General features: G+C 39.5%; 1 long non-coding RNA gene across 1 annotated transcript in view; it reads left to right on the top strand.

Moving 5' to 3' along the window:
- Positions 1 to 6,597, top strand: part of LOC104004929 (uncharacterized) — a 155,622-nt gene extending 149,025 nt beyond the window's left edge. The window contains exons 10-11 of the long non-coding RNA XR_010149586.1: positions 2,334 to 2,480; positions 3,294 to 6,597. This is a non-coding gene — a long non-coding RNA (uncharacterized LOC104004929). The remainder of the gene's footprint in view (positions 1 to 2,333; positions 2,481 to 3,293) is intronic.
- Positions 6,598 to 10,479: the final 3,882 nt, after the last annotated feature.

The following is a 10,479-nucleotide window of genomic DNA, read 5'->3' on the forward strand; positions in this document are numbered from 1 at the left end:
CTTCCTTTTCTTCTTTTTCATAATGACTTTTTATTTCCTTCCCACCCCCACACACTCTTCACACCCACAGGATTGTGGTTGTGGCAGAGGCTGTTGGTAGAAACTGTGTTGGAATTTGATCCTTTATTTTTCCTGAAAGCCTAGTTTATTTCTCTACTTGAGTTTTTTTTACATTTAACTCTTCAATCAATTTGTAATGGTAAAGTAAGAATTTATCACTAATTTTTTCCTTAAATAGCCAATTTTTCAAAACCATGACATGTCATAATATGATTAGTTTTTTATTATTCGGGTTGTGGTAGTTGCTTTATTAAATACTAGGGTCTAGTTCAAGAGAATCTATTGGCTGAACATGGTAGCTCACACCTGTACTCACAATGCTTTGGGAGCCTGAGGAAGGAGAATTGCTTGAAGGCAGAAGTTAGAGGATGTAGTGAGCTACGATTGTGCCACTGCACTCCACTTGGGAAACAGACTGTCTCAAAAACAAAATAAAACAAACAAAGAGAGTACCTATTATAAATCATTAAATTCAAATATCAGTACCGTAATGTATTACAATCCTTTCAAATATAAACTTTTAATTTTAGATGTATGGAAAAATTCTGAAGATAGTCTAGAAAGATTTCTCATACCCCACACCCAGTTTTCCCTATTATTAACACCTTATATTATCATGGGACACACATTTGTGTGCACACAAAAAAAAGAACCAATATTGACAGGTTGTTATTAACTAAAACACACATTTCATTTAGATTTCCTTATTTTCAAATGAATGTCTGTGTTGTGTTTCAGGATCCTAGCTAGGATACTATACCATATTTAGTTGTCCTGTCTCATCAGGATCCTCCTGGTTTGTATTTACTTTTTTTTGTGATAGTTTCTCAGATTTACTTTGTTTTCAACGACATTGAAGGTTTTGAGAAGTATTATTCAGATATTTTGTGAAATGTTTTTGAATTTGGATCTCTTTTTCCCCCATGATTATACTGGGGCTATGGATTCTTAGAGAAGGAATAAAATATAGGTTAAGTGTCATTTTCAACACATTGTATGGGGGTACATACTATCAATATGACCACCTTAGTCTGTTCATGCTATTGTCCCAAAATACCTGAGTCTAGGTAATTTATAAGCAACAGAAATGTGTTTCTCAAAGTTCTCGAGGCTGAGAAGTCCCAGATCAAGGTGACTGTAGGTTCAGTGTCTGGTGGGGCCTTAGTCTCTCTGCTTCCAAGATGTTGCCTTGTTACTGTGTCTTCCTGAGGGATGAATGGTGTGTTCTCATATAGCAGAATGGTGGAAGGGCAAAAGGGGCATCAGCTATTTTCCTCCAACATATTTTTTTAATTAGGCACTAATCCATTTATGAGGGCAGAGCCCTTGTTACTTAGTCAATTCTCAAAGGTCCCACTTCTTAATTTCACCACAAGGGGATTCAGTTTCAACATGAATATTGAAAGTAAATAGAGGGAAAACATGTCCAACAAGTGGATTCTGAGGCATTTTTAAAGTCTAGAGGTCAAGAAACTGAAAAGGGATGATCAAAGGAGGTTGAGTAGAATGGCCAATAAGGTAGAAGGAAACCATGGGAATGTGATGTGTTGAGAGCCAAGTAAAGAAGGAAAGCATTAATGAATCAAACCATTCATCTTCTCTGCTCCATCCCCAGTATGCAAAACTATGCTAGAAGGAATGGCATTGCTTGTGTCCAACAGATTCACGATCTCCAAAAATAACTTTCACTACTATTCACTGTTGTGGCTCTTCTAAACCTTCACCCTTCTTGATTCCCTCTCCTTCAAGATGATTTGTCTTCTGCTTCACAGAGAGAACTGATATAATCAGGCTTTAACTTCCCCGACTTACCAGTTTTGTACCTCTATCTGTCTATATGTGCATCTACTTTCACCTTCCTCTCTCAGCGTCAGAGGATGGGTGGACTGTTTTCTGTTTAAGATGTGTCCCCTCACAGCCAGCATTTTTGTTTAAGTCCCACAGTCCCCTGTTGAAAATTGCTTATTAGTTTTCTTTATCTTTATATTTTTAGTTTCTTTCTGTCTAGTAGGTTCTTTCCAGTGGAGTGGGGGAAGCTGAACTGAGGAAACGTAGAAGAGCTTATGCTTATTATTTATTTATTCTTCTAAAGCATGGAGGGGAGTTCTGCCTACCCTGAGGGAGAAAACAGCATTGAAACAATATTTCTCATTCTTCCCACCACTCCCTCCCACTTCCTCAACACGAGTGGGACGATTTATCTTGCTGGTGAGATCAGGGCAAGAGGCAGTGCTCATGAGTGGTCTGTTTTTTTTGCCTTCTCTCCTGTACAGCCAGCTGTTTTGATTGGTGAGATTTGACATTCTTTCTAGGCTGTCTCCTCTATGCAAAATGCTGGTGGAAACCATGATGTGCTTGCTCAGGCCCCACAACTTCCCATCCTCTGCCTGGAAGTCAGTGAGATACTTTAGCTGTTGGAGGTAAGTTAGGAAGCACATTTCAGACTGGGTGCAGTGGCTCATGCCTGTAGTTCCAGCACTTTGGGAGGCCGAGGCGGGTGGATCACACGAGGTCAGGAGTTCGAGATCAGCCTGGCCAACATGGTGAAACCCCGTCTCTCTAAAAATACAAAAATTAGTCAGTCATGGTGGTGGGCACCCGTAATCTCAGCTAATCAGGAGGCTGAGGCAGGAGAATCACTTGAATCTAGGAGGCAGAGGTTGCAGTGAGTCGAGATCATGCCACTGTACTCCAGCCTGGGAGACAAGGGTGAAACTCCATCTAAAATAAAAATAAAAATAAAAAAATTAAAAAAAGCACATTTCAATTTCTAGTGCAAGCTTTGTTCTCTGTTTCAACTTTATTATGAACATAACTGATATTTCCCCTCCTATTTGACTCATATCTGCTTATCAATTTGGTTCAGAACTTGGAGAAGAAGAAAGGTATAATTAGTACCTGGAACTTCCAACATATAATACTGGGAAAACTTCAGAGTAGATTCTCATTTGGAGACAAGGTTACCCTGTAGCAAGAAAGAGCCTTCATGTGTGACCAGAGAAGAGGATTTAGCATGTCTCTAATCAGTGTGGTTTGCTGTACATTGTTGAGAGCAGATATGGTGGGTGTGCCTGATACTGGCATCAGATCAGAGTGTTTTAGTTCTGTCTAGTAAAGGCTTACTTCAGAACAGGTGGTGCTTCAGTATAAAGGCTTTTAAGGCTTGAGTGGATGCAACACTGTTTTTATCAAGTTGTTTTTAACATTTATTATTATTTATTTATTTATTTTAGATTCCAAGATTGCCAGATGTTACTGCTGTAAAAAGATGGGGACAAAGGAATGCTACTTAACTCTGCTGCATTACATGTTACTCAAGCCCGTAAAATTCATGCAGCAAATGCTTTTGGTGTTCTGCTTTGGATCCCCCAGCACTCACCCACGCACCGGCTGATAGCTTCCTACTCTGACAACTCTGAACTAAATTCAGCCCTGGGTGCTTTTTCCACTATTATGTTTGCTCCAGTTCCTGCTGCCATTGTTGTAAATAAAGGATGCAGGTTTTACACAGCAGAGTGAACCTCTCACCTGCAAGTAGTGTATCCTTGCCAGTGCTTTGAGATATGCAACTGCTGGGCTCTTGCTACTTTGCTTATGTGGTTTCAGCCCAATCTCAGTCCTGTTCATCCTAATTTCTGACCCCATTTTTGCAAACAGCAGGTATAACTTTTCCATTTCTGATGAGTCCCATATCTCTGGAACTGTATGTTTTTGCTGGCACATTATGAACTATGCTGTTGCTGGGCTTTTTTTTTTTTTTTTTTTTTTTTTTTTTTAACTTTCTGTACTTCTTTTTCTTTCTCACACTAGTTTATACCTGATTTCAGCTACTTTTGGCAACCCCTATACATATTCTGGAGATTGAAAATGTTATCTGTCTCCTAGTTGTGTTAAAAATGTAGGCTGGGTGCAGTGGGTCACGCCTGTAATCCCAGCACTCTGGGAGGCCGAGGCGGGCGGATCACCTGAGGTCAGGAGTTTGAGACTAGCCTGGAGAACATGGTGAAACCCGTTTCTACTAAAAATACAAAAATTAGCTGGGCATGGTGGCGGGCACCTGTAATCTCAGCTACTCTGGAGGTTGAGGCAGGAGAATCGCTTGAACCCAAGAGGCGGAGGTTGCAGTGAGCTGAGATTGCACTGTTGCACTCCTCCCTGGGCAACAAGAGCAAAACTCCTTCTCAAAAAGAAAAAAAAAATTGGAGTTTGCAGGATATTTTATTCTACTCATTCTCAATGTCTCCTTGCAAGAGGACAAAGGGTGACACCTTGACTTATGCAGCTATGTTCATACCAGAAATTTTGGGAGTTGTATCATTCAGGGTGCATACAGAGACAAGAATTATACCAATTATTTCATAAGAAACAATCTTATGTAAAGAAAAGACAAAAGAGAGAGTGAGGTATCCCAGAGCCAACAGTGACAGAAAGAAGCTACTACTCCTTTTGCTGAGGGTACAAAGAGAAGGATTTGGGATTCATAAAACCTTAAGGTGTAAATGAGCAGTCCTTGTAGATTTGGGACTCAAACTCTGAGATGGAGGGACACTTTTTGGCTGGTACTTGTACCTCAAGAATTTGGAATACAGTTCCATGATGGTGGGACTCAGACTTCTGAATGATTGATAGCTGCTTGACTGGAGCTGGTGTCTCTGGTCTTACAAGAGGAAACCCTTGGAACTAGGACGGACTTCTGAAGAGGTATTGGCTGGTTGGTGTTGGCGGCTCTAGGGGACTGGGCGTGGGGGTGAGGAAATGACTATTTTGTTAGTGTGGGAAAAATGCAAATTGGAAGAAACAAGTAAACTGGAATCAACTGGTGCTCTTAGTTGATGAACCATTGCTGTAGTGACACTGATAGAATCAGGGAATAAACAGGAAGGAGCAAATCCTTTGTTCCTCCTTCAGGCTCCCAGTCTCACAATAGTGCAGAGTCTCACACATTGGCAGAGAGGAACAGGGAACCAGCGCCATCAAGCAAAGGACAGAGTCTGGGTTTGAAATTATGGGACAGCAGTTCAGTGTCCTTTTCAGGTAAAAACACATAGCTTTCTTTAATTCTGACAAAATCTGCATTTTTGTTCTTTAGCTACTTTATTCTCACTTTCTTCTGTAGATTAAGTTTGGCACTTCTGGATGTATTCTCCATGGTCTTTATCCTTTTACACTGTGTGCTTTTTTAGCTTCATCTTCTAACTCACTAATTTGCATTTCAACCGTATCCAATTAGGTAGTTAATAACTAAATTTTTTGATTTCAATAATTTGTTTTCATTTCTAAGGCCTCGGATGTATTCTTTTTCATATCTGTTCTTGTTTTATGGGTACAATATCCCTCCTCATCTTTCTGATATAATATCTTTATTTTGGAGTGCTGGGCCTTAATTTTTTTTGCCTTAGAAGTTTCTTTTTTTTTAGATTAGAAAAAATATAGCTGGAAATATGCTGCTAGATACTGAATGCATATTTTGACCAACTCAAATGCAAACATGTCCTTGCAAAATTCACCAGTTGGCCAAGTTAAAAATCTGCCTATTTCCCAATAGAATCTCACATCAGTATTCTCCTTAGCAAATGTATTTGATGAATGAAAAACAGTGACTAGGGCTGGGTGTGGTGGCTCATGCCTGTGATCACAGCACTTTGGGAGGCCAAGGCGGGTGGATTGCTTGAGCCCACAAGTTTAAGACCAGCCTGAACAACATGGCAAGACCCCGTCTCTACAAAAAATAAAAATTAGTTGGGTGTGGTGGCATGGGCCTATAGTCCCAGCTACTGGGGGGCTAAGGTGGGAGGATTGCCTGCGTCCTGGAGGCGGAGGCTGCAGTCCTCACTGCACTCCAGCCTGGGCAACAGAGCAAGATGCTATCTCAGAAAAGAAAAGAAAAACTGTGACTCAGAAGGGTGGGGGCTGCTGGCTAGGGCAGACTTTAGATGCTGTCCATAGCTTTGAACTTGCCGAAGGCCTGCATGGGACTCATATACTTCTCTTACTGGCATTTGATGGAGATCACATGGGATGCCTTCACTGTTTGTACCACGATGTTCATCGTACAAACACAATGTTCAGCAATTCCTTGGCTGCTGGATTGGGGTTACTGTGCTGTCCATCCTGGAGATGACAAGCTCCTCACTGAGGTTATGAACCATGGCCGTGATTTTGCTGCAGATGTTGAGGTGGTGGCAGTAGAGGGTGATGTGCTGCAGGTGGGCTAGCAAGTGCGGCTTGCAGGCTGAGTCTGAGCAGTAGTTTGTAACGATAAAGTTAAGCTGATCCATCCTAGATCTTGTCTTAGCAATTTTCTTGGCTGCACTGATCTTGTTTGATGAATTTTTGAGCAGTCCTTCACATTGGGTAAAGTCAGTCATCTCTCTCATTAGCATGTACATTACCATAAGTCTGCTTGGCCAGCATGATGATGTCATTGCCACTGTTATCCCATTTGGACATGTCAGCATCCAGATTGCTCTTTTGTTCTTCTTCTAGTTGTCTGACTAAGTCATTTTACTCAACAATAAATTGCATTTATTGTCTGTCTTTCATGTCTCACTCTTCAGAAATCTGAAAATTCTTGTCTATGGGATAATTTTTTTAGATTAGATTTCCTGTTCCATAATGGTCGTTGTGCATCTCACTAAAGAAAATTGGGTGAAGCTACTATTAAGTTTTATGCTTTGAACTGTTTTCTCTGAGAGCCAGGGATGGGTGGGACATACCCTTAGGCATGAAGCACCATCTATTGGTCTTCTGAGCGAAACTGTTAATTTTCCCCTGAAATGATCAGATACCCAGACACTTATCCCACCTGAAGACATTTTCTGTTGCAGGTGATTGGCCTGCAGAAGGCAGGTGGAGATCTATAGTTAGTCAACCAGTCTGGTTGCTTCCTTTGAAGTATGCCCACAAATCTCATTATTATGTTGGTCGCCCCTCATGATCCCAGCTTCTGCCACCTCCAGATACAGAGCTCCCATGACATTGCTAGCACCTTTTGTAGTTGTGCCCTCTTCTGGATTCTCACCTGTGAGATGGTGTGTGGTTTTCCCTCTTCTCTCCAATCCTGTCTCTTCTCAGTGTCTTGAAGATTCCTCACAATGTCTGATTCTTTGAGGCTTCCATCTTGTTTTGGAGTGGAGCTGCATACTTACTAAATTTTAATAATTATATTTTAAATTATTTTTAGTGCTGGCAAAACTAGAGCATGTAACATGTGTTTGGCTTAGAATATAAAAACTAGAAATAGTTCCTGGAATTTTATATGGTGGAAGTGAGAGGGTGATGGTTTACTACTTGTCAGCTTATGGAACTAAAATAATGAGAATTTGTACCATGACTATGTGTTCCATAGAGAAACTATCTAGAGGAGGAAAGGATGAAGCTAAATAGAGGAAAGAGGGAAGGCTCTGAGAGCACAGACACAATGCAGTTCTCGAGGTTCCTGGAGCTATTCTTTCTTGGTCCTTACTATTCTTTCTTCACTTTAGTGACCCATCCCAGGATCCCTGCAGTTTACTTCCCCCACCCTGGATTTTGCCCATCCCTCACTTTTTCTTTTGCTTGAGGTGCCATATGTGTCCATCTATAAATACAAAAAATAAACCTATCTCACCATCTCACGCGTGAGAATGCAGAGGAGGGCACAAATACAAAAGGTGCTAGCAATGTTGTGGGAGCTCTATGTCTGCAGGTTTGTTTTCCCTCTTTATAGCTGTACCTCAGAAAATAGTTTATCCTATTTAGGGGACCCTCTCAATGGTTTCATTCTGAATAACAATGTTCAATGATGTCTGGGGAGCACATGAGCCTGAAATAACCTTCATCCAGTGCTAGTTTTGGGTACTGATAATGTTGAGCTTTACCTGTAATTAATCTAATCAATCAATCTAATCAATCTAAAATTGATTAGAAATGTTGATCATTAATAATGACAAAATACATTTTGTCATTGTTTCAAAAGACAAATTAATGTAACTTTGGATGTTATAATAATACAGTAAAAGGTTTACTTATGGACATCAGAAATATGCAACTCTAGGGTGAATGGGGAAAAATACCCGTTATATATTATGTGAATATCCTATGGCTTGGGACAAAACTTCCAGGGACAGTATCATATACAGATTCAAAAAATGCTATACTGAAAAATCTAGAAATTACAGTGATACACTCTGGGAAAATTGTGTTGAATGATTTATTGAAAGTGAGAATGCATCAGAAGAGTGTGATAAACTGATTTAAAGAAATGCATAGTATTCATTATAAAAAAGTTATCCCAGTAGTTTATTATATTATTTTATATATAATTTTAAATATGGAGTAAAAATAATATGAAGTATTGATACATAGGTATTTGACTATTTGACATAAATTTCTAAAAGCATTGATTTGGGCTAATAATTTATTTTTTAATTTTCAAGTTTCCTCCTTGGGAAAATGGAAGGCTGTATTTGAATATACAAGGCAGTGGGTGTTGGGTGTCAATTGCTTGCCAGTCCTGTCTAATGTGTCAGGAGCCAGTGGATGGGTTATCTCTACAGGAATATAATCAATAAGGTGTGTATTCAGGTCGAGCTAACTGCTTGTCACTTTTTCTCTCTCATGAAGTGCAGCTAAAGAAAATAGTCATTCTCTTCTTAAAGTATTAAGATCCAGGCCAAAGGAAATGGAATAGCTAGTGGCTGTTTAAAATGTGGGAAACATAGCACTGCTAACCAGTTATCCACTCCAAATGAGAAATGTGATGTGCTAGAAAACATATTGGAGAAACATGGTTGGGTTCTAGAGGTAAGTACATAGTCCCTCTGTGGAATTGAGGCATCTGATAATTTAGAGGGCATGAATTTCAGGAGCTGACTGAAGTGGGAAACCCAGGAAAGAGAAGCACATCTTATAAGGCTTCCAAGGGCACTTAGTTTTCAGCTAGTCTTTCTAGGAATGCAGGTGCCTGGCAACAGAAGCACGTAGAACCGTCTATTCAAATCTGCCAATACTTGTTTAGAAAGGCTACTCAGAGGACAAAACATATTTTCAAACTGTGAATTAGAAGCTTCAAATAGAATTGAAGCTCAGAAAAGATTATATGCCTCGAGGAAAGAACAGCCGTGTTCGTAATGATGTTTGGGTTCAAGTTCATAGATGCTCAAACTGGAGAGCCCATAAAGCATCCAGCAGTTTGGTTGCTTTCTTCTGAGGAATGTGAACTGAATAGATTCTTTTTCTTTTAAGAGGAAGCAGCTCTTGCTCTAACTGTTGGTCCACGGACTAACACATGTGTTAAGAAGAAACCACATATTGGCTGAAACTAATGGACTCACATTGCCTTTGATGTGGCCTGGCATAAAATTTGGTCCATAATGAGCAACAGGCACCAACTCTGTCTAGCTCAAGCTTCAACACTGGATGTTATTGGCAGGTTGAAATGCAGTTGCTAGGTGGCTGACTAGGGTCACCCAATTACTAAGGGAATCACTCCCACACACATGGCTGGACTAGACCTTAAGTGGTTTAAGCACTGAAAAAATTGTGTCTCTTCATATATGTAATCCAAATGGAAAACAGCACTAAACCACAAAGTAAGTAAAGTTTCTGCTGTTCCCAAAATGAGTATTTTAATTCTTTTGAAATTTTGGCATTTTAAAAACCTTTTTTCCTCCATTTTTTGATGCCTTTGCCATGCTGTTGTCTTCAGTACATGCTGAATTTATTTAATGGACAAGTCAACACTTCACAAACACTAGCCTCACAGTGAATCACCCTTATATTGCGCTGAGGGGGATGTAACTTATTAAAACCTCAAAGGAGGGCAACTTGGTAGTATTAGCAAAATAAAACATGCACACAGTCTTTGGCTCGACAATTCTCCTTCTAGGAACTCATCTACAAAAGCACTCACACTTGTGCAAAGTAATACATATGCAAGGTTATTTAGCAAAATGATAGAAACAGTTTTCATACTCATAAAAAAATTAGACACATCCAGAGAGTGAACTGTTATACATTTGTTTCTTTAAAAAATGAGAGTATTCTTTATGTATTTTAGAGGCATTATCTTCAAGATATAATGTTAAATAAAAAGCAAATGTTCAAGATAATTTATATAATTTAGTGCCATTTGTGTAACATACACATTTACTTCTGTATGTACAGAGCACTTCTGGAAGGACACATCAAAACTGGCAGCAGCGTTTGTCTCTTAGGAGTAGAACTGAGGAGTTAGTTGGCCAGCAGAGATGAGAGAGGGGGTTATTTTTCACCGCATTTTTAATCTTTTGAATATTATAACATTTATAACTAGCTTTCCAAAAAGGAATAAAATCAAATAATCTAGGAAAACTAATTAATTTTTGTGTTAGCAAATGACAAACCACCATATGTCTTAAACCCTTGAGGCAACTTAATAGTTAAAACCATGGAAGGAAA

The sequence above is a fragment of the Pan troglodytes genome, chromosome 12, assembly GCF_028858775.2.
Source record: "Pan troglodytes isolate AG18354 chromosome 12, NHGRI_mPanTro3-v2.0_pri, whole genome shotgun sequence".
NCBI lineage: Eukaryota > Metazoa > Chordata > Mammalia > Primates > Hominidae > Pan > Pan troglodytes.